The sequence below is a fragment of the Camelus bactrianus genome, chromosome 8 (assembly GCF_048773025.1).
Source record: "Camelus bactrianus isolate YW-2024 breed Bactrian camel chromosome 8, ASM4877302v1, whole genome shotgun sequence".
In the NCBI taxonomy this organism is placed as follows: Eukaryota; Metazoa; Chordata; class Mammalia; order Artiodactyla; family Camelidae; genus Camelus; species Camelus bactrianus.
In genome coordinates, this window is record NC_133546.1 from 37,108,039 (window position 1) to 37,129,977 (window position 21,939).

General features: G+C 37.3%; 1 long non-coding RNA gene across 7 annotated transcripts in view; it reads right to left on the reverse strand.

Annotated features, from left to right (window-relative positions):
- LOC141578361 (uncharacterized) overlaps positions 1-21,939 on the reverse strand; it is an 809,650-nt gene that overhangs the window by 632,863 nt on the left and 154,848 nt on the right. The gene's annotated exons all lie outside the window — the stretch shown is intronic.

Here is a 21,939-nt window from a genome sequence, read left to right on the forward strand (position 1 = left end):
TTTCTTCCAGAACTTGATAGCACTGGGGAATGAGGAAGCAGAGTAAATGAAGTGGGTGAAGCCTTTAACAGTGATTGTGATGGTAGGCAGGAAGTCATTTACAATGATTTGGATTCTTCCAATGAGTTTCACTGATGCAGTTTGCCTAGAGGACATTTGAGATGGAAACTGGAGAACGGGGTGGGGGCCAATCACATTAGAGGGTGTGAGAATGGCCGACCTGTCTGAAGCTCCCATCACAGACAGTTTCTAGTAATTTCTGTTCATCATTTCAGGAACCTCACTCACCAGGAGCCATGGTTCCCCTGGGGTCACTGGATTTTAACAGAACCCATTCTTGGCTTGTAGAGCCTAGAAAGTTTTACTAGGCATATGTTATCTGCTAGCATGATTCATCCATTCCTGTAACAAATATTTTTTAGCTGATCCCTAAGCCAGTCATTGTCCTCTTGGACTTGATGCTGGTGGGAGAAGAGGCAGGAAGAGGCTCAAGTCTAGCTCAGATAAATAAATGTTAAGAGTTTCATATAGATTAAAACCCCTAATACTACACCCACCAAATCTCATAATTCACAGTAAAGGGATTTATGAGAGAAGGAGAGATTGAAAGTGCAAATGAGTCTTTTCCCTCCAAGCAGGAGATGTTTGCCCTTGTTGGTGTCATAGTTATCTTACTTTTCCTCGTGAGTTTTTGGCGCCTTGTTATACAGCAGGACCCATTGGCTTTGAAAAGCCCCAGGTACACCTGATTGCTACCAACATGTTAAAACCAAGAATGATTCTCAAATTCTTCCATGTTCAGAAATGCTAAGACTAAACATTGCAGCTCAGGTGACTGAATTTTAATTACAGTATCTGTATCATATTCCAATATTTATTGACTGACTAAATGAACAACAGAAGGTTCTGAGATAGAAGAGAGTGGAGGAAGTTTGTGGATGATAAGGAAACATTTTCAGAAGAACAAAAGAAGGAATACAGAGTCTGGCAGTTTGGCTGCCTCCATAAACTGGGTGTTCCATATAGTTCATTCCAATTCTGCCTGAGACTCTCCCTTTCAAAACATCCGCAACTGTTCTGATAAAAGAGAGCTAACAGTTGGAGGACATTAAAGCTGATTACCAATAGATTGCATTAACATGCAAAGCAATTAGGAACCACTGAAGAGTATTAACATGATGGGCTGATGCTTTGTGTACCAATCATAATTCTGAAACTGTGAAAGTTAACTCCATCTGCAGCCAGCCTTAGGCACTGTGATTCAAGGCTTCAAAAGCTGTTATTTGTCAAGACCCTTTACCTGTGCCCTTTTCATATGACATAACTCCAGGCCTGTACCTGTCCAACCAAATGGCTGCCTCCTGCTTTCCTATGATTGCAAAGTGCTATCAGCAGAACAGTTTTCTATTGAAGTCCCTATAAATTGATGACATTAGGTGATCTTTAACACCGCCAAATAATCCTGTTTCTGTCTGTCCACATTTATCTCTAGCTCCCATTTTCCTCAACCATTAGTCCAAAATCTCATTTAAGCATGGTCAGCTGTTACCTCCTTTATCATTCCCAGATGACTATATGGCTACCTCGTTCACAAATTAAGTAAAGCCCATGAGAATTGTCTCAGTTTCATTTGCTCATTTCGATATCATAGATACCTCCTCACTTCTCCCCTCCTTTGTTCCCACCTAGCACTGAAGTACTCCTGGTTCTGTCCCTGCTAATCCTTCAGCTGGCATCCTATCCCCCGGTAAACCATTCCATCAATTATTCCGTCTCTCTCCTATAGTTCAGCCTTTTCATGTTTGGTAGTTTACATAAGTATGTTCAAATCTCTCCTACTTAAAGAAACAAAGGCTCAGTCCTGTAATCCTTTAATTATCTTATTACATAGTATAAAAATTGCTTTCTAGATATACTATGGCATTTTAAGAATGAGTTTTCTTTACTATAAAACTGACAATACTAATTGGCTTAAAATTAGTCAATTGATCTTACTGAATAAAACATAACTTCTCTAATATAGTACACCAGGTTCCTCACTGTCTGTCCCCCTACTCAGCTCTCCTCCTTATCACCCACCCACCCACCCATTTTCCTTAGGACCCCTGTGGAATACGGAACTACTTTACACAACATTTTCTATCACCACCCTGTGTTTACAATGTTTCGCTCTTCCTGGGATAAAATCCAGGTTATAAAACAGTGGTCTTGGGCAGTTCTCCTCAGCAGGGAACAATGGGTAAGGCAGCAATCTGCCTTTGTTCACTGCAGCTATAAAAGAGCTTTAAAGTTGTCGTATAGGCAATGGTAATTACTAAGGTTTTGTAAACAGTGGAGTAATACTGGGTTTCAATATGGATCACTCTACATGAGAGCAGATTTAACGAGGACAATGATGCCGAAGGGCAAAACCAGTTAGAAGTTTGCTGAGGTTGTCCACATGAGAGGTGATGGGGGTCTGAAATAGGGAGCCATGGCAGTTAACGTGTAGCCTCAAAGAGGCCCAAGGAGCAATACCACAGAAGTCAGAGTTAAAAGAGGAGAATATATCATCACAAACCTAGAGTACAGAGTCCAGCATGAGCACCAATGATCCCAGGATCAATCGCCATAGAGAAGAACCAAAAATGTGGCCACTTGATTTAATTAAGAAAACATTTGTAGCCTAAACAGCTACAGAGTAGGAGCAGAAACAAGAATGCAGAGCTGAGGAGTGAATGGGAGACAGGGAGTGACTGGCTAGTTGGTGAAGGGCTAGTACTTTCCAAGAAGTTTAAATAGAAGGGAAGCGAAATAGCCTGGTCTAGAAGCTCCATAGAGTCAAAGGGCTGCTGAAGGTGAGAAAGAGGTTTGCATATTCATAGGCTGACAGTCTGCTTAGAAACTGTTTTCTTAAGGGAATTCTCCTACACTGTTGGTGGGAATGCAGTTTGGTGCAGCCATTACGGAAAACAGTATGGAGATTCCTCAAAAGATTAAAAATAGACTTACCATATGATCCAGCAATCCCACTCCTGGGCATATATACAGAGGGAACCTTAATTCCAAAAGATACATGCACCCCAATGTTCATAGCAGCACTATATACAATAGCCAAGACATGGAAGCAACCTAAATGTCCATCTACAGATGATCAGATAAAGAAGCTGTGGTATATTTATACAATGGACTACTACTCAGCCATAAAAAAATAAAATAATGTCATTTGCAGCAACATGGATGGACCTGGAGATTGTCATTCTAAGCGAAGTAAAATACAATATGATATCACTTATATGTGGAATCTAAAAAAAAAAAAAGGACAAACTTACTTACAAAACAGAAACAGACTCACAGACATAGAAAACAAACTTATGGTTACCAGGGTGGGTAGGGGGTAGGAAGGGATAAATTGGGAGTTTGAGATTTGCAGATACTAACTACTATACATAAAAGGGATAAACAAGTTCATACTGTATAGCACAGGGAACTATACTCAATATCTTATAGTAACTTATGGTGAAAAAGAATATGAAAATGAATATATGTACATTCATGTATGACTGAAACATTATGCTGTACACCAGAAATTGACACAACATTGTAAACTGACTATACTTCAATAAAACTGTATATATACAGAAAATGTTTTCTTGAAAGATCAGGTAGTAAATATTTTAGGCTTAGAGGATACAAGGTCCCTGTTGCAACTATTCAACTCTGCTGTAGAAGCACAAAGCAGCCAGAAATAATACGTAAGTTAATGGACACAGTGGTGTTTCTGTAACACTTTATATACAAGAAACGGTGGAAGCAGGCCTCTAGCCATAGTTTGTTGGCCCCTAAGTGACCTCAGGCAGATAGAAGTGGTGGGATCCAGTGCAAAGCTTTGCCTTAAAAAGGAGGAAAAAGGAATAATGATGTACACCTGTAAATAGAGGCTGGCTTACTGTGACTAAAAACTTGAATATAAATTCAATCTTTTAAAATTATGAAGAGATATATTCTAAAAGGGAACCCAGACATTTCTAAAATGGCTCTTCATAAGATTGTAAAGAAAGAAACATTTATTTAGTTGTATTGAAATACTTTGGATATTTTACATTCTCAACCATTCTGGATCCATCTTTTCTGCATTTTGATCCACCTAATATCAACTCTCAGAAACTGTGAAATGGCATTCATGATAGCAGCGAGGACCTCCCCTTCACATGCCACCTCAACTTGGTACAACAAAAACTCACCACTGCCTGCTCTAAAAGGAAGGTCTGATTTTTCAGAAAGGATCACATTATTCTCTTTCAACCCTAGATCTACAGCTATCTTACTTGAAAAGCTGATTGTGGCATCCTGGCTTATTTCCATGACTAAAGCAATGTGATTAAGTTCCTATAGGCTTTAGATAATCACCCAGGCTTTTTGATTCTTATAATCAGGTCAGAGCTTCAATCAGTGAAGCTCTCCTAATACTATTGACTGCTTTAAGAATCTGAACAGGATAGCACCTAAAAACAAAGACTGCAGTTGTGTGAGAAAAAGCTTTTAGGATAGTTTCCTTGGTACAGTTTAAATAATGTGACAACAAAGGACTAGCATATCATGGATGTTCACATGCTAAATCCTGATGGACATGGGCATATTTGTAGGTCAAAGTGGGATGATTCTGTATGTTACTGATTTTCTAATAATTGCAGTGGTCTTTCACTAAGACAGATTCACTAATCACCATCATCATAATTAAGCTGAATGGACTTCAGTAGCTTTTCTGACCCAGCCAAAAATTGCCAGGTGAATTATTTTGCTGACTTAAATCATGTGACTATTAATACTAATTCCTCCTAAAAACATGTCTAGCAAGGCAACTTTCTCCTCTTTAAAAAATAAAGAAAACGTGGAAACTGGTTGAGTAATATTGCTCTTTGCCCACCTACCCACCCACTATCAGTAAGAATGTCTTATTTGGGGCTGAGGAGTAGGGTGGTGGATATTTGGTGGCAAAGATCAGTGATGCTAGAGTTAAAGAAAAAATGTTCTAGTGCCTGTCAGGGGAGACACTGAAGACTTTAACTCCTCTCTAAGACTGTTCTGCCGAATGGCTCTAGGGAAAAGCTGCAGGCAGTCCTCTGTAGTGGATAGAAGAAATGGAAGAAAAATGTGTTAGGAAGCAAAGAGGTGAGAAATAGGCAAACAACAAATAAATCTCTTGGTAGTGTTGTGGATTGATAGATAGCACTTCATCCTGAAGCATTTCTCAAACCCCCCTCCTCCCAACATGCAGTTTCACCAGAGAAATGTAAACCTTTTAGGAATAGAAGAAAATCAGAAAAAAAAAAAAAAAAAAAAAGAAGCAAAGAGCCTAATGGTGAAAAAGGAAAGGGAATACTTTGGACCAAGTTCGGTTAGTCAAAACACATTACAGAAAGGACCATGAGCATTTAAATTCCCACAAGGTCCAGGTAAAGGCTCATTTTTCACAGTCTCATCCTTCTGGCACTCCATTTGGTTGGTTGAAAGGTTGAGTCACAGCCCTGCTGGGAAAAGACTCTGTCCCAGAAAACTACGCAATAACAAACGTTATGGCCAGTCCACTAAATCACATGCTAGGAAAACCTTGACCTACTCTAAAGCTGTATTCCCTCAGTGCACAGAATCTGAACCTGGCTCCAAGCATCGTTTTGACAGTGAGTTATCTCCCTAAAATCCTCTGCAGAAGCAGGAAGTCCTAAAGCCCAGGAAGCATTTTAAAAGTTCATGTTCCACTGGGATAAGATACCAAAATCACAGCTCAGAACTAAAATCTCCACTGCAACCAAAATAACTCGCTCACTCCTACCTAAAAAACTTCATGTGGCATCTCTGGATGCCATGCCATAATTTTTGTATAACTAATAGCTTGCATTTCTAAGCCATTTATATTTTACCCAAGTGCTTTTACATAGCATCACAATTACACACTTCATCTCTTTCAAGAGTTGCTACACTTATGTGTGATCTATATCACTGTATTTTGCAGGCTATTCAAGCATATAACCACAAAACAAAAATGTCTCTAATCCTCTCCTACTCATTCTTTGAGAATACAAGCAACCTACAAATTCCTGGGAAAATGTCTAGGTATCAGCACAAGATTTTTTTCACATGTACACCAAGACTTAATTCTCTTGGCCACACCTTCTTCCCTGCCTGAAAGTCCGTCCTGAAAGTCTTTGCACTAGCTATTTCTTTTTGCTTGAAGTCCCCCTCCACACACACACAATATTTGTGTGGCTCCTTTTTCCTCAGAGAACTGTTCCTTGACCAGTCAATCCAAAGAAGCTTCCAAGTCATTGTCTTTTCATTGTGTTTTAATTCACCGAAAAGCGCTTATCAGTCTATTTTTTCTTGTTTATCCAATTGTTTATTTGATTGATGTCTACATAAATTGATGCCACATAAATATACTAATGTGAAATAAAATCTTTAACTACAGAGTCTATAGGGTTATATAAACAATCTGCTTCAGAGAAAAATTGCACCCTGGTTCCCCAAAAAGTCACAAATCAGCCATTGGTATGTCCAGTTGCAGAGAATATAAAAACTTAGAAGTTCGATGTTAAAATACCTCGGCCCAAATTAGGCCAGCTGCAGGCAGGAATTCTGCAGTAGGAAAGGAAGGCATGATCCAGTTCTTTCTTGCTCATTAGTTCCCTATCTCCCATTTACCATTCCACTTTCTCTTCCTAGCTGCAGCTTCTAGCCCTTTCCACGGCTGAGGAGGAGAGAAGAGAAAAAAAAAAATGAGGAAAACCCTTCCAAGATGGGTGCCAATATCACTGGGAATTGATTCTCTCTGGCTCTGGCAGATATTGTAAGTTCTCGCTTTCTCTTTTCTCTCGGGGACACACCTATGGATTCTTCAAAACCACAACCACTCCCATTTCTAGAAGTATCTCCCCTGCAGTTCCCTAACATGAATATCCACCCCCCTCTGAACACCAAGGAGTCTCCTTTTGGGCCCCAGTCTAGGCCTCTATCTGGAGTCTCCTAACTCCCCGAGAGGTCCCTTAACACCCCCCTAGAAGGGTCAGGCTCTGGTGGCCACCTAGGGTCTTAAGTAGTTCTAGACCACTGTTCTCTCTCTTCTTTTCACACTAGATGAGGGGAATTATGGTTCTCACCACCTTCTTTACAATCCTGCTTAGGAAATGGCACCTCGCATTGAAACTTTTAATCATGGGCTTGGCCAAAGCTAATTTTACATATTTTTGCATTCTTATCAAAATACATGTATTCTATTAGTCAGTCTCTCTTCTATGAAACATTTTCCATATAGGATTAGTAATGTCTCCCTTTTCTGTACCAGTTTAGGCCATGAGAAGAAGAGAGACTATTCAGAGTAAATACGTATGAAGCCCAAATATGTAGTCCAGCCTTACAAACAGTCACCCATATGACAAGCCTAAATTAATGAAGTTGCAGGAAAAAAATGTTGATTTGGTTCATCTGGCAATGAACCTTATTGGTTCATGAGAAAAGAAGAGTATAACTTTTATAAACATTTCAACATTTTTGTTTTTAAGGTTTATCACATATCCCAGTAGAGCAGAGTTGATATGAGCATCTAGATAAAACTGAAGAACGAACTGTTAAAGCTATTCCACCCACCAGCTCCGCGGACCCTGGTTTGCTCGTTGTTGAGGCCATTCGTAATAATACACAGATCTCGTAAAGCTCACTTGGAGAGGGACTCTCCAAATTCCCACATACTTACCTCCAGAGGAACTCAGAGTACCCCAGTTAAAATCCCTTAACAACCCCCAACATCTCTGAGGGCTGGCCAGGGAAGTATTAAATTTTTAGCGCCAGAATTAATGCCAGATTAGAGTCACACAAGTTTTATCCTTGCTGATTTATGATGCCATGTAGCATAGTAAATGAGACTGTTCCTTCCCTTTGGGACTGTTGAAAACTCCGAGTTCTTTGTTTCTCATGACACATCTTTCTGGGATGGGACAGGCAATGAAAGCAAAAAGCAAAAAAAAAAAAAAAAAAAAAAAAAAAGTATCTGACAGTCCCTTTGATGTAAGTCCCAGATATTCTCTTTCTCAAGCCAGCCTAGATTGTCATTATGGAGAAAATTCAGAATTGCACATAAAACAAAAAGCCTAACAGAAACATCTCACATCCTCTGACAAACTAGAACAAAGCCATGAAGGCCATTGACCCAAAACAAGGAAGAGAAAATCTGAAAGAAAGGGTGTCTTAGTATTTTATAAAAGCACCCTGGTAGAACTCAAATTAATAAAAGTTTGAAAACAATCCCCCACTATAGATTCCTTACTCACCAGCTATGTGGCCCTGAACCTGTTTCCTCACATGTGAAGTAGAACAGCACCGTTTACTACTTACGGTTGATTTAAAATTTGAATGATTCAAGATATGATTTGACATTAGGTTTTATAATGCACATGGATTTAAGAAGCCAGAAAATTGTATCCTTTTGGTCAGAAGATTTTTTTAACTTGCTTCCAAACCAGGTTTTACTCATCCTTCTAGTTCAGAGACCCTATATGAATGTGCCTTATTCAGAATACTGACACAAAGGAGGTTCTCTAGCGCCATTTCACAACTCCGATAGCTATTTCCTATCTGAGCCATGGTGTCTTTGTGAACACCTATATAGACGTCTGTATGTTAGATCTTAGAGGCTGTAAGATCCTATTTACTAGGTTGATTTAGTCTTACTGCTGAAGAAAATGACCCAAGAGTAGTAACATGCTTAGTAATTCTTGCTTATGGCAACAAAAATGACCACCTTATTTATATGATTGTTTTTATATAAAACGCTAATATTGTCCCACAGGGGTAAAATGAGAGACATTTGGTTTTAGTGTCTGATGCCTTTTTTAGAATGAGGGGACCAAAGAAAACCAGTGCTTCAGGCTACTTAGTGGACTACCTTTCAGCTGTCTGGGAGAAACTGGCCGGGATGCCAGCCTCCTCACCTGGCATGTTCACAATCTCTTTGCAAACAACCGTGTCTGTGACTCAGAATCTGGCTGCCGAGCACGTCCCAGGCTGCAGGCTGTGGAGCCCTAAAGAGATCAGCCACAAGGCACTGATCAGGAAGAAGTTCCTGGAGGACAGCTAAGCCTTTGCCATGTTGTTCATAAGGATTTTCGAGCGGAGTGACTGGAGAGCATGCAACGGTGACTGTCAGCCCCGGGAAGCTGTCAAACATTGGGCCCACATGGGTGAGTTCACTCTGTTTACCTTGCTTGATATAAAGCCGGAGGAGGGCCGAGCAGCAGCCATAAATTCAAATAAGCTCTTAAAGCCTTCTCAATTGATCACTACATAAAATGACACAGAGCAATTGTATAATCACCTCACACACAGGTAACTAAATATATTGCCCTTTCCAGATTCACTGATGTAAACACAAAGCTTTTTCTCCCCTAGCTAATGGTTGAGAGCAGCTTTATATTGCTTTCTTGTGAACTTAATACCTGGCAAATAAACGACAGTACTGGAAGCAGCTCTGTGGGTCAGGTGGTAACACACATACGACGACATCTGCTTGTAGCAAAATAACTACCACAAGTGAAGCAGAATTAAAGCCTTGGTTGCACTTCTGTCTCTTACGTGTATGTTAAATTTTTCTGTGAAGGTCAAAAAGACAAGATTTTCTCCTAAATTTCCTGTCCTCCTATGTTATATTAAAATATATAAACTTGACTCGTGAGTTGACACAAACTGGGGCAATCAATAACACACAGAAGACTTGTGAAATCACAAACTATTAATTAACTCCTGAATCTACATATGAACAAGGAGCGACATGGCAATGGGGAACAGAGATCACCAGGATACCTAAATGGGAAAGTAAGCAGGTGCGAGGTACCAATAACCTTTCCTAGTGTGAACATTGTATGTGATAACTTGGGCCAATTCTGGAAGTCAGAATCTAAATTCTGGATTTTACCCTTGACTCCACAGTCCATGAGCACAACTTCTGTAACCACAAGAACAGTGTCTTTCATTGAGGTAATTTAAAAGGAGGAAAAAATGATTCCTACCTCAATAACATTGCCAAATGATTACATTTCCCCGGATGACTGTCAACAAAAATAAAGACATCTTCAGAAATCTCATAACCTTTTACAGGTTTCTTTTGTTTCAGGATCTCCATCTTTCCGGTGAGTATGGGCTTCACAACAGTACAATTCAGTCTTGACGATATTATTCGTGTCTAATAGATTGGATAGGTACAGGATTTTGGTCCTTCTATCTTAGCATATTTTAAATGAAGAACTATCTTATTTCTAATATACATAGCCAGTTGCTATAGAGCTCTGGACACTTTTGCATAAAAGTCAGAAAATACAGAATCTCAGGCTCTACTCCAGACCTCCTGAATCAGAATCTCCATTTTAACAGTATCACAGTGTGATTTGTTTGCTTAAGGTTTGAGAAGCTGTGGGCTCGGTGCTGTGAATTCAATTCAAGAGCCCACAGCAAACGGGGGAGGTGAAGGAACCATAGTTAGGGGTAGGGAGACCAGATGCAAAAACAAATCAAAGAGGAGAGAGGCATGAGTGAGGTCATAAACAGGAGCCATAAAACATAAACAAGGTAAAGCAAAAACAGGATGAGGACCAGAATAAAGAAGATTAAGATGGAATTAGATTAAAATTTCAGGAGGACAATCTATATGATACCGGAAAAATTCCAAGATTACTGCTCAGGGTGGATAACTCAACCTATAACTTAAATTTCAAAATCAGTAGAACTGACTTATAGTGGATGATGACCACAACTTGTTACCTTCTATGTCTCCAAGACCTTCATCTTTTCTCACTTTAGATATCACTGTATCACCTTATCACTTTGTTTCCCTAAACAGAAACAGGTTTGTTTGTTTATTTTTTGCTGAACCTTCACAATTTCCTACTGGTTAAACATCATATTTAAAAACAAAAATCTTTTCTGTTAATAAAGTTAGATTACTCAAGAAAGAATATTTCTGACCAGAGGTTTTTTCTGTTGGTGAAAAGTTTCCTCGGTTGGCAAGCTCATAGGCAATTTAATCTGGTGAGCAGCACAAGGAATACCAGATTTAGATCCACAAGGGCCACCGCTTTCAAATGCTCACAATCCTATGAGTTTAATCTAATTATCCCTCATTTTACCCATTTTACAGCAGAAGAAGTTAAGGCTCTGGAAAAAAAATAATTTTTTTCCAAGTCTGACAGAACTAGGACAGTGTCCAGAACTTGCGTTCGTAGCCACTCTAGTGCATTACAAGAAAGGCAAGCAAAAACTAGCCCCCATTTATCAACTTAAATGTCTCCTGTGTCGCATGATGTAGGAAAAGTAATCATTCCTGGAGTCACCAGAAAACTCACAACAGTGGACACCATCCCTGTAACATAATGAAGAACCTGAGCAGATTCCTAAATTTTATCTTCAGAATTTTTTATCTCCTTAACCATCAACGAGATGCTAAATGCTTTCCGAAACATAGAAAACCTGTGTGTATGTGCGCACGCATGTATGAAATGGTTAACAAATGGTAACATTGCTCCTACGTGTGATCTATATGAGATCTAAAGCTCTACTCACCATGCTCCACATGCTGTCTGTAGGGCTGCTTATCACAGTGCCTGACATGGAGCAGAACAGCAAGCTCTCAATAACTCTTTACTGAATGATTACGATTATGATTATGAGATTGTTAACACTGAAAGCTGAACTCAGACATGTCTACCAAAGATTCATTTTCATGTTTGCTGTGGATTTTTCTTAAACCAAGATGTTAACTCCCGGTTGTGAAAATAGCAAAAGATTTTGTTGTTTCTTTACATCAAAATTAATTGTGATAAACACATGAAAACTGCTGGCTCACCAGAAAGATTAATACCAAATTTAAGAAAGAGCTGGCAGCTAAATTTGTCCATATTCGGGGAGTAATACACAATTGAAACTTTCCCCCAAGGAGAAATTAGATACAGCTTGTAAGCTATTACAGGAAATTGCTGCCGTAGCTTCTCCAATTACAGATTAAGTATTAATCATTTAGCAAGCCAGAAATGACGCCAAACTTACACTAATATCATATCAAATGATGTAAATTCTATTTTAGCTATGTTTAGATATTTTAGCTTAATTCTCTAATCCTTGTCCAAAAACAGTGAATATTCCACCTCGCAAAAATAACATACACAAATCCATTCCCAATATGTACATGTACTATCTCCATTAAGCATTATTTGCATGTGATTACATTCTCATGGTCTACAACACTAAGGGACAAAGTTAAATTGAAAGAAAACAAGCTGATATCATGCCATTCGAGAAAATCATTTCTGATGAGTCCAAAAGTCAGAAGAAATTTAGTTCGGATTCCTAAACAACACAGAAAACTCTGATGTTCTGAATGATCACTATGAATCATTTATCCTAAGTGTCATAATCAAAAAAAGGAAATTCAATTATATTCAGTATTTTCTTCTAAGTCAGTCAAGTAGGTGAAAATTTTTTATTTCCATTAACATAAAAAGATTATAAGCTTGAGCACCAATTATTCAGAAAATTCAATGAACCCCAAACACCTATTCTCTAAGAATTTTATTAAGCTTTTGTAAAAAGTCAGAAATAACCCAAAAAAGAAGAAAATTAAATAAAATGGCTCAATAACTTTGCAACAATTACACTGTACCATACTAGGAAAGGTTTTTTAACTAAATTATCAAAATCTATTTTAAGAACTTAGCTTTTAGTGCTCAAGATCAGAATGTTTTTTGACCTTCCAAAAGTCAGTTTGCATATTTTGAAGGACAGAATCACTTCTGCTTTACTTTGATATATTAAAGGGAGAATGCTGAGATATTTCTAGATAAAGTTGCACATGTTTACAAATAGTCTAATGTGGTTGGCTTCCAAGGTTGATTAGGATAGAGATCCTCATACAACTTTTAGCTCACTATCTCATTTCTTCAAGATGTTTTTACTACCCCATATTCCAACTGTTTTTCTATGGAAACTGTAGTAAGATTTGAAAACTTAAGTGAGGAAAACACATTCTCCTTACTAATTAAAATGAAACACACTGAGCTCTTGACATTTATATCAGATAGGTTCTGGAAATTTTCACAAACCTCCAATCTTAAAATATCACCATAGAGAATCAAAACTCTGCATGGAAACCAGTATAACTGAGTGGTGGGTGGTCAGTAGGGCTTAGTCACTGGCTAACATCTTACTTTTCCCAATCAACACACCAGCCTCAAAGAGGTTATAAGTCAAGTTCATGCCTCAGCAAAATCATAAATTAGTTTTTGTCACAGATCTTCAGTTTAATTATGAGGAAATGAAACCAGAAATTTTAATGTGCAAATATCAAAGTTAAAGTAAAAATAGGATGCTCTCCAAAAAGAAAAAAAAAATACAATAAGTGTAAACTCAGGGGCCAATGACTCTCTCCCAAGCCATTGAGTGGGACGGCAACAAATCTGTCCAAAGTTTTTAATGCAATACTCTAAAAAAAGCAAAGCCAAAACTACAGCTCTAGGTAGCTTAAAACTACTTTTAGCAAGGTAAACAGCAGAGTGTATTTCAGTTTGGGAGAGAAAAAGCAATTATCACCTCAAGGAAAATATTTTTCTAGGGAAATGCAATTCAAAAATTTTCACTCAAGAGGGGACTAATGTGATACTCAATTCAAAAAGACCTATCAACACAAACACACCCTTCTATTCATATAAAGGTTTTGTGGTGATCACTCATTTTAATAAGACAGAAATAATGAAGTAAAGATTGTGAAGACATCTATTTCTAGTAATGGTAGGTAATTTGAGCCAACTCTGCAGCTAAGGACAGCTAAAAAAGCTGAACAGAATATAGTTTTTAAAACTGCTTGAAGGCATTAAAAACAAAATTTTAAAACACGTATCAAGGAAATACAACAACTAAGGAAGATGAAACCACTTTGGGGGCTAATTTTTTCCTCAAAGCATTGACAGATTTTGGAGGGACTGGCTGAGAGACTAAAAGATTGAGGAGAGCACTGGATGGTCTCATGGAGATAGGGAGACAGTGACTGAAGTCCAGGATTCACCATGTGGGAGGTCCGTGGTGAATCCACCTCACTATGGATTGGGACTTAAAAGGGCTAGAATCTACAAATAAAGGTTAACTGGAAATAGAAATGGATCTCAAAGGCACTGCAGCCCAACTTTGAATCTTACCAGTCCCTAGAATTGTATTAAGGTGATCGTAGAGCACGTGGCTCTAACTGCCAGAGTGGTAGATCTCCGGGCAGAAATGACTATAAGTTCCTTAAAAAGGAAGATGACATCACTGTAAGCACTGAATTATTTCTTTACACAATATTGCAAACATCACATCAGGCTCAAAATAAAAAGTTATCATGTACATATGTGAACAACAGGTATGATTTAAAAAACAACCGCAATAAAAGACAAAAGAAACACACGTTTAGAGTCTATAGATTAAAGTTATTCTCCACAGGCTTTAAAATGAGTGTTCTTACTCTACATAAAGAGACAAAAGACAAGACTGGAAATTTCAGCAGAGAACTGGAAACCATAAAAATTAACCAAGTGGAAATTCTAGACAATAAAGTAATATAATAAAATAGCCAAAATTAAGAACTCAGTGGATCATTGTTATCAACAGAAAGAATCTGTGAACTGAAATATAAGCCAAAATAATATATCCAAAATGTTGCACAAAGAAATAAAACAGAAAAATACAAAAAAGGGGATAAAAGACATAAAAGACAATGGAAGGATCTACAATGCATACAACTGAAGTTAAAGAAGAAAATAAATAAAAGAATGTGTCAGAGCAATATTTGAAAAAAACAATATCTGAGAATATTCCATCTCTGATTTTTAAAAAACCTGAAATCACAGCATTAAGCTAGAAATGAACTTAAGAAAATTAGACTATCTCAAAACATTTGGAAATTAGAAAATATATTGTACTTATAAATAACCTATAAGTCAAATATAAAACAATAAAATTAGAAAACATTTAAAGTGACCAATAACAAAAAAAATCACATATAAAAATTTGTGTGCTACAACTAAAGCTATATGTAGAAAGTAATTTATAACACTGCATGCATAAACTAGAAAAAATACAGGATGAAAATCAATTAGCTTAACTTACATTTCAAAAAGTCAGATAAAGAACAGAAAGTCAAAACCATAAGTAGAAGGAAGAAAATACTAATGATCAGAATAAAAGTTATTAAAATAGAAAGATGAGTAACAGTGATAAATTCCTAGTGTATCTGATTGATGAAAATAGAGACTACCCAAATAAACATAAGTAGAATGAAAAAGAGATTATCACTACACTTTTTAAAATCATCAAAATAAAAAGATATTAGGTATAAATATATTAGGCTCTTTGAATAAATGCAGAATTCACCAAAAAAATTAGATTAAAGAGAAAAAGTCTGAATTGTTCTATGACTATAAAAAAAATTGAATCTACAATTAAACATCTCCCAACAAAGAAAACAACAGTCCCAGATGACATCACCAGTGAATTTAAGCAAATGTTTAAGGAAAAAACTTTAATGTATTATAGGAATGTGAGTTTTTTTTTTTTAACATTCCAAAATCAATGGCTCTCATGCCACAAACAGAATAAATGATCTAGTTAATATGGTCATCCCAAAAAGATTGACAAATTTGAACACCTGTTTATCAAAAGCTGTATTAAGTGAACAAAAAAGGTGAGTCAGAGTAGGAGGGTACATTTGCAACATATTAAGGAACAAAGGGTTTATAGCTAGAAAAATTAAAAACTCATAAATCAATAAAAAAGACATTCAATAGAAAAGGAGCAAGAGATGTTAACAGGCATTTCAGAAAACCAAATGGCTAATAAGCTTATGAAATGCTTATTATGCTCAATTTCAATAAAAACTAGGGGAAGTGCAAATTAAAACTCCAGTGAGATAATTTTACATATCTGCTATTACCAGCTATATCACATGTAGCCAAGCATGTCTACTCATCCACTGCTTTTGGGAGTGCAAATTGGTGTAACTACTGCATTCGGGGTTTTTTTTGTTTGTTTATTTACTTGTTTGTTTGCTGCATAACAAATTACCCCAAATTTAAGAGCTAAAAGCAACACACAGTTACTATCTCACAGTTTTTTTTAGGTCTGGCCCAGTTTTGCTGAGTTCTCTGATCAGTCTCAGAAGGCCACCACAAAGGTGTCAGCCAGGCTGCATTCTCATCAAGAGTCTTGGTGAACTATTATCAAACATCTCATTAAAACTGGAAAGAATCTTCCAAATTATTTATGTTGTTGGCAGAATTAATTTTCTTACAGACTCTGGTCCCCATTTTCCTGCTGGCTGTCAGCTGGGAACACTCGGCTCAAAGGGGCTACCCAGAGTTCCTTGCAGCATTGTCCTCTCTCGAGGCCCTCTCAAAACACAGTAGCATAATTCTTCTTAGCCATCAAGCGGGTCTCTTGCTCTAGTCTGTTCATATAACATAACACAGTCAAAAAAGGGTGGCATCCTGTCACCTCTGCTATATAGCATAATCTAATCAGAGGAATGGCATTTCAATATTTCATTGGTCAAAAATAAGTCACAGGTTCTTCTCACACTCAAGGGAAGATTATTCAAACCCATGGACACCAGGAAGTCACCCAAGAGCCTGTCCACCAAACTATTTTAGAAAATATGTTGATAGTATACAAGAAAGTTGAATCCATACCTTTTGACCCAGCAATTCTATTCCTGGCTATATAACAAACGAAAATGCACACCCATGGATACAAGAGAAAAGCACAAGGGTTCTTATACTCAAAAACAGGAAATAACCTAAAATCTATCAAGCAGAACAGACAAATAGATTGGTATATTCACATAAATGCTATATAGCAATGAAAATGAGCAAAACAGCAGATAAATCTCATAAACTCTTCATTTTGAGATAAGCCAGACACAAAAGAAAACACATTATATGGAGCCAGGATTGTTGAAGAAGGATCAGGCTAGACCATCAAACTCTAACTCACAGATTCAGATTCTTACAAAGCCACTCTGGTAAAGTAAGTAATGAGGCTGGTCCAACATAAAACCATAGGGAATGGTGCCATATTGGAAAACACCTGCTCTGCTTAGATATGAAACACTATTCTACTCCATTAAGTCATTACCACTAGGGATGCAGGAAAAGTGGTGCCAAGATCTTTTAATTTTTCAAGAAAATCTGAAGGTATGAACTCTTGTGTTACTGTTCTCAATTTTTATCAAACTGAAAATGGCAAACAAAAATTACATATAAGCCATTTTGAACTCAAATTCTGCTATATATGACCTCTATTCTAGAAGGAAATAATTGCATGACATAAAGAAAGGTTTGCTCTGTAATTCAGTTAATATTAACAAAAATATAACAAAGCTTTGGAAACAATTATTTTTAATTGTTACCTCTGGGATATGATTCAGTTTACCTCATACTTTTGGTTAATGTTGGGGAAAAAAAGTACACAAAATCACTCTAAGAGGATTGTTTGTCAACAGAGAGGAATTGAAAGTGATTAGGACCTGGGGTCAACTTGGATATTGGTCTCAATGCCCAACAAGCCACTGGAGCAAAACCAGGCATTATAAATTAGAAACTCTTAAGAAAATGCCAATTATTTAATTCCCTAACCTCGGTGCATAGCCTTAAGACTAGGGGAAATATGATTTTAATATTTTTCTCCCGTGTAAATGTCACTCAAGAGTATCAGCATATTTGAAGGGTATGTTTGTATTCCTTTCAGTCCCTTTATGGCCTGAAATGTCAACACATAGTCAATAGCTCATTTCCTGTTGATCTTTTGGAACTAATTTTTTTTTAATGAAACCAAAGATTTATTTTTAAAACTCTCTGGCTCCCCATTAGGATGAACACTGCTTTGGGCTCTGCATACACCTCCAAATCAGCTGGATGTCTTTCCTCACCATCCTCTCATTTTCACATCAGCATGACCTGAGTTGTTTCTCAGTCTTCAGAGCTGGTGCAAGCTGAGACTGAGTTCTCCTTAACAGAGGTCCTCCATTATTCTACACGGAGTCCCCTCGATTCAGTCCATTGCAAAACAATTTACTTGACATCCTCTTAACACAGTTGATTTGCAGTGAACCTTGCCTCAGTCTTTAAGTAACTCTAGCCTTGATCCATGAAGCCAAGTAATTCCAATGTCACAGGTAAAGTTTTCTAAGTAGTTTCATTTGGCCTCAATAGCTGACCTGAATTTCAAGCCCTTATGGACAAGATTCTTGCAACACTAGTTAAACTTGTCTAGATGTGGCATCTTGGGAAAATTTCTGAAATTCAGATTACTGTATACTGTTTTGTCAAGACACTGACCATTTTCTGATTAAAAAAAAAATTCTCCTTTTCTAACAATATGGCCCCAAAAGAAGGACATTTCAACTGGTGCTTATCACTGTGTCCCAAGTGAAGATCTGTAGGATATGAAATATTAAAAGTTGTAGTCAGAACAAAGAAAATACAACAGATAAAGAAAAATGATTCTTCACTGACGTTCACGCAATACTTGGTAGTGCATATTTCCTTCTCAAGAAAATCAAAATTGCAAATGCTCCTCGACATCAAGCACTGTCTCCAGCTCAGGAGATCACAGTGGTCGCTCCATCTGTGCTACTGACTTCCTTCTTCCAGCGGGGTGGGTGAAGGCAGGTGAATTTTCTCAGACTGTCAGTTCCAGTAACTCCTCTTTGGTGAGTTTGGAGAGTAATATCAGATACACACACACACACATAGATAGATAGGTAGATAGATAGAGAGATAGATAGATAGATAGATAAATGGCAAAGTGGGTGAGAGTTATTCACTGAAAATCAGTCATTGTTTTCCTAGAGTGCAAAGTGTAAGGATTATGTATACTACACAGAAATATGTTTATGTACATATATAGAGAGAGATGTTACATGTGTGTGTGCAGATATATATAAAACACACACACACACACATACATAGATAGATGTTATATGTGAGTGTAGGGAACTGAGGGGGAGGAATATTACAGGAATTATGTGAAAAAGACTCCAAAGAGAAGAGAGTTCTAGAGGAAGGAGAGAAAATGTGAATGAAAAAATAAATTAAAATTAAAACACGAGCTTCTTTTCAGAAAGAGGCTTGCAGGTGTGAGACAGCCTGGATTCCACGGAATACTGGATGTGCAAAGTCGTTGGACTTGCAAGAAAGAGAGAGAAAATAACAGAGAGAAAGTCCAGCACCAACTCCCAGAAAGTGGGAAGAGGAGGATCTCACGATACAGAGCCAGATCAGGACTGCAGCACTAAGAAGGTACCAGCAGAAATCCCTTCATTTACAACTAGCCTAGGAGTGCTCCCTCACTCAAGACTTCACTGATACAGTCGACTGGGAAGGGGAAAAATGAGAGTTTTCCTTCGCCTTACAATGTTCTTGAGCTAATTTTTAAATATTATATTTTTGTGGGTTATATATTTAATAATTTTATGCTAGTAACATCTATTGAGGACAGTAGGTTCTTTGTTTTTTCCAAACAAATTGAAAACTTGGATAAAAAAGAAATATAGGTCAAAATACCACACTTTTTAGCCATAAAGATTGAGTTAGACAGTAGAGCTTATTGTGAGAACCATGACAATCCTGCTAACTAAGCCCAGTAATCCAGCAAATTTTATCAACTTGTTACAGGCGACACTTAACAGCAAATGATCTCTTCACTTTGGATGCTAAGGTAGAGAACTCCTGCTTCCTGGGCCACCTAGCCCCCAACAGAAAAAAAAAAAAAAAAAAGCAGAACTGAGACAAACATGCAAGTTTACTTTTGCTAAATTCTCCAGTCAGATAAGTCACCCTTACTTGCCAGGAGAAGAGTGAGTAAAGAGAAGGAGAGACTCTGGGACCATCACAGTAATCAAGCTCTCCACCATGAACCTATAGTAGAAAGAATGGTGTTGGAAAGCCACATTTCCACCTAATGGTGTTCCCAAGAACATAACTGCTCCCCACGCTATTGTAAAAGACATTCCCACATATCACAAATTACAGAATAATAGAATTTTGATAAGATCCTTTACCCAGGGCTTTAGTTCAGTGATCGAAGGGAAAGAAATTACACATAGAAAATATGTGTTACAGGCCAGACTGAAAAGCAAAAACAAAAACAAAACTTTAGGAATTATATCTGTCTTTTACATTTACATTTCTTAATTTCCACCAATTGTAATTTCTACAATTACATTTCTTAATTTCCACCAATCCTTCCTGAAATTACGAATTTTAGAATTCAGTTCAAGGGGAAATCACTGTTTTACTGATTGGGTCATAACACCAACCAATGCCTATCTGATCTGGTGTTTAAAAAACAAACAAAAAGTAAATACTAACATGGGAATTGTGCCCTGAACTGTCTCTAATAAATTCACTAAGCTGTGATTTTTAAGAACGTGAGGAGTCAACTTTGAGCAAGAGAAAGAGCAATGATTAGTCAGAGTCCTTTACTCAAGCCTTAAAACTATCACTCCTTTGCCCTAGGGCACTGGACACATCTGGATGACTTTCTTCATCTCTAAAATGTGGCGACACAAAATGCTCAATTTCTTGGGTAATGATCTCTTAACAGTTTTTTCCCATTGGTAAGTACTTAACCTTTCTTCAATACGTACTTACGAAAAACCGTACTCTTCCTTAACAATGTTCTTAGTTACACAGCAAAGAACGTGCTGGAAATGTGCACCAAAATAAATATAAGCCTCAGCCATGCTATTGCACGAGAAATTACTCAAGTGAGTGATCAATAGAAATGTGTTGCCAACACATAAGCTGATTGTTAAAACTAAATAAGCACTTAGAGAGAACTAGGCATTGAATAAATATAAACAAGAACATTAAATTATCCTTGTTACAGTGCAGGAAGGTTTGACAATAAGAATTTACCTTCTCCAAATATTTGGAAAGCATGAACTGATTAAAATGAAAATAAAATGCAGGCTAAATAAACAGCAAAACAAGAAAGTAAGCAATATATAATATTAGAAGTTTAGAAACCACAACATTTGGAAATTTTTATGAGTTTTATTAGCACTTCTATTACCAATATTCAGAAAACAGACATGGACTTCTCAAATAACATACTATTGATGCTAGAAATACCTTTTCTTTAAATTTTTTGTAAAGGAAGTAACCTCTTTTCAGATATTTTCATTGCAGAATTTCTTGACCTGACCCTGGAACACTTAGCTTTCTCTCCACAAAGATTTCCCCAGCTTGGGCTATTGTCAGTGATCACCTTACACTCAATAATCCTGGGCACTGTTTTGATTTTCTTTTTTTTTTTTCACACGATATGAACTTAAGGGAATATTTATACTTCACATTTTTAAAATTAAAATTTTTTATTAGGACACTATTTTGTATTCACTTGATAAAAACTTAACAAAGGGTTTATAGGATAAAAAAAAAAGTCTCATTAATTAGCTTGGGCTCTGAAAGCCCACAAATTATTCTGGGTCTTAATGTAGGCAGATAGAGCATCTGTACAATTACAGCACATCCTGTTAGTATCTCATTTGGCTGAGCTGCTACTGTTCACTGATTTCAGACATCTCCACGTAGAGATGCTGGTAAGTATGAGAAGAGCTGATCAAGTATTTGCTGCCTGGAAGATCAATTGACTCTATCTGCAGTGCTGAGTAAGTCTATTTTATCTCCCTCCTTCAACACTGTGCTCAGCATCAGAAACTGGATGGAGAAGCTTACTAATGAGCACCCAGTCCTTTCAAGTGACTGAAGACAAGGTTGTGACTACAGGAGTTTTGGTTGATGCAACTTTGAAAAGAATACTGATGATCATGGAATGCTTGAGTGACCCTTCCCCTTTTAACATAAAAATTCTCTCTCTGCTCCTAACGCT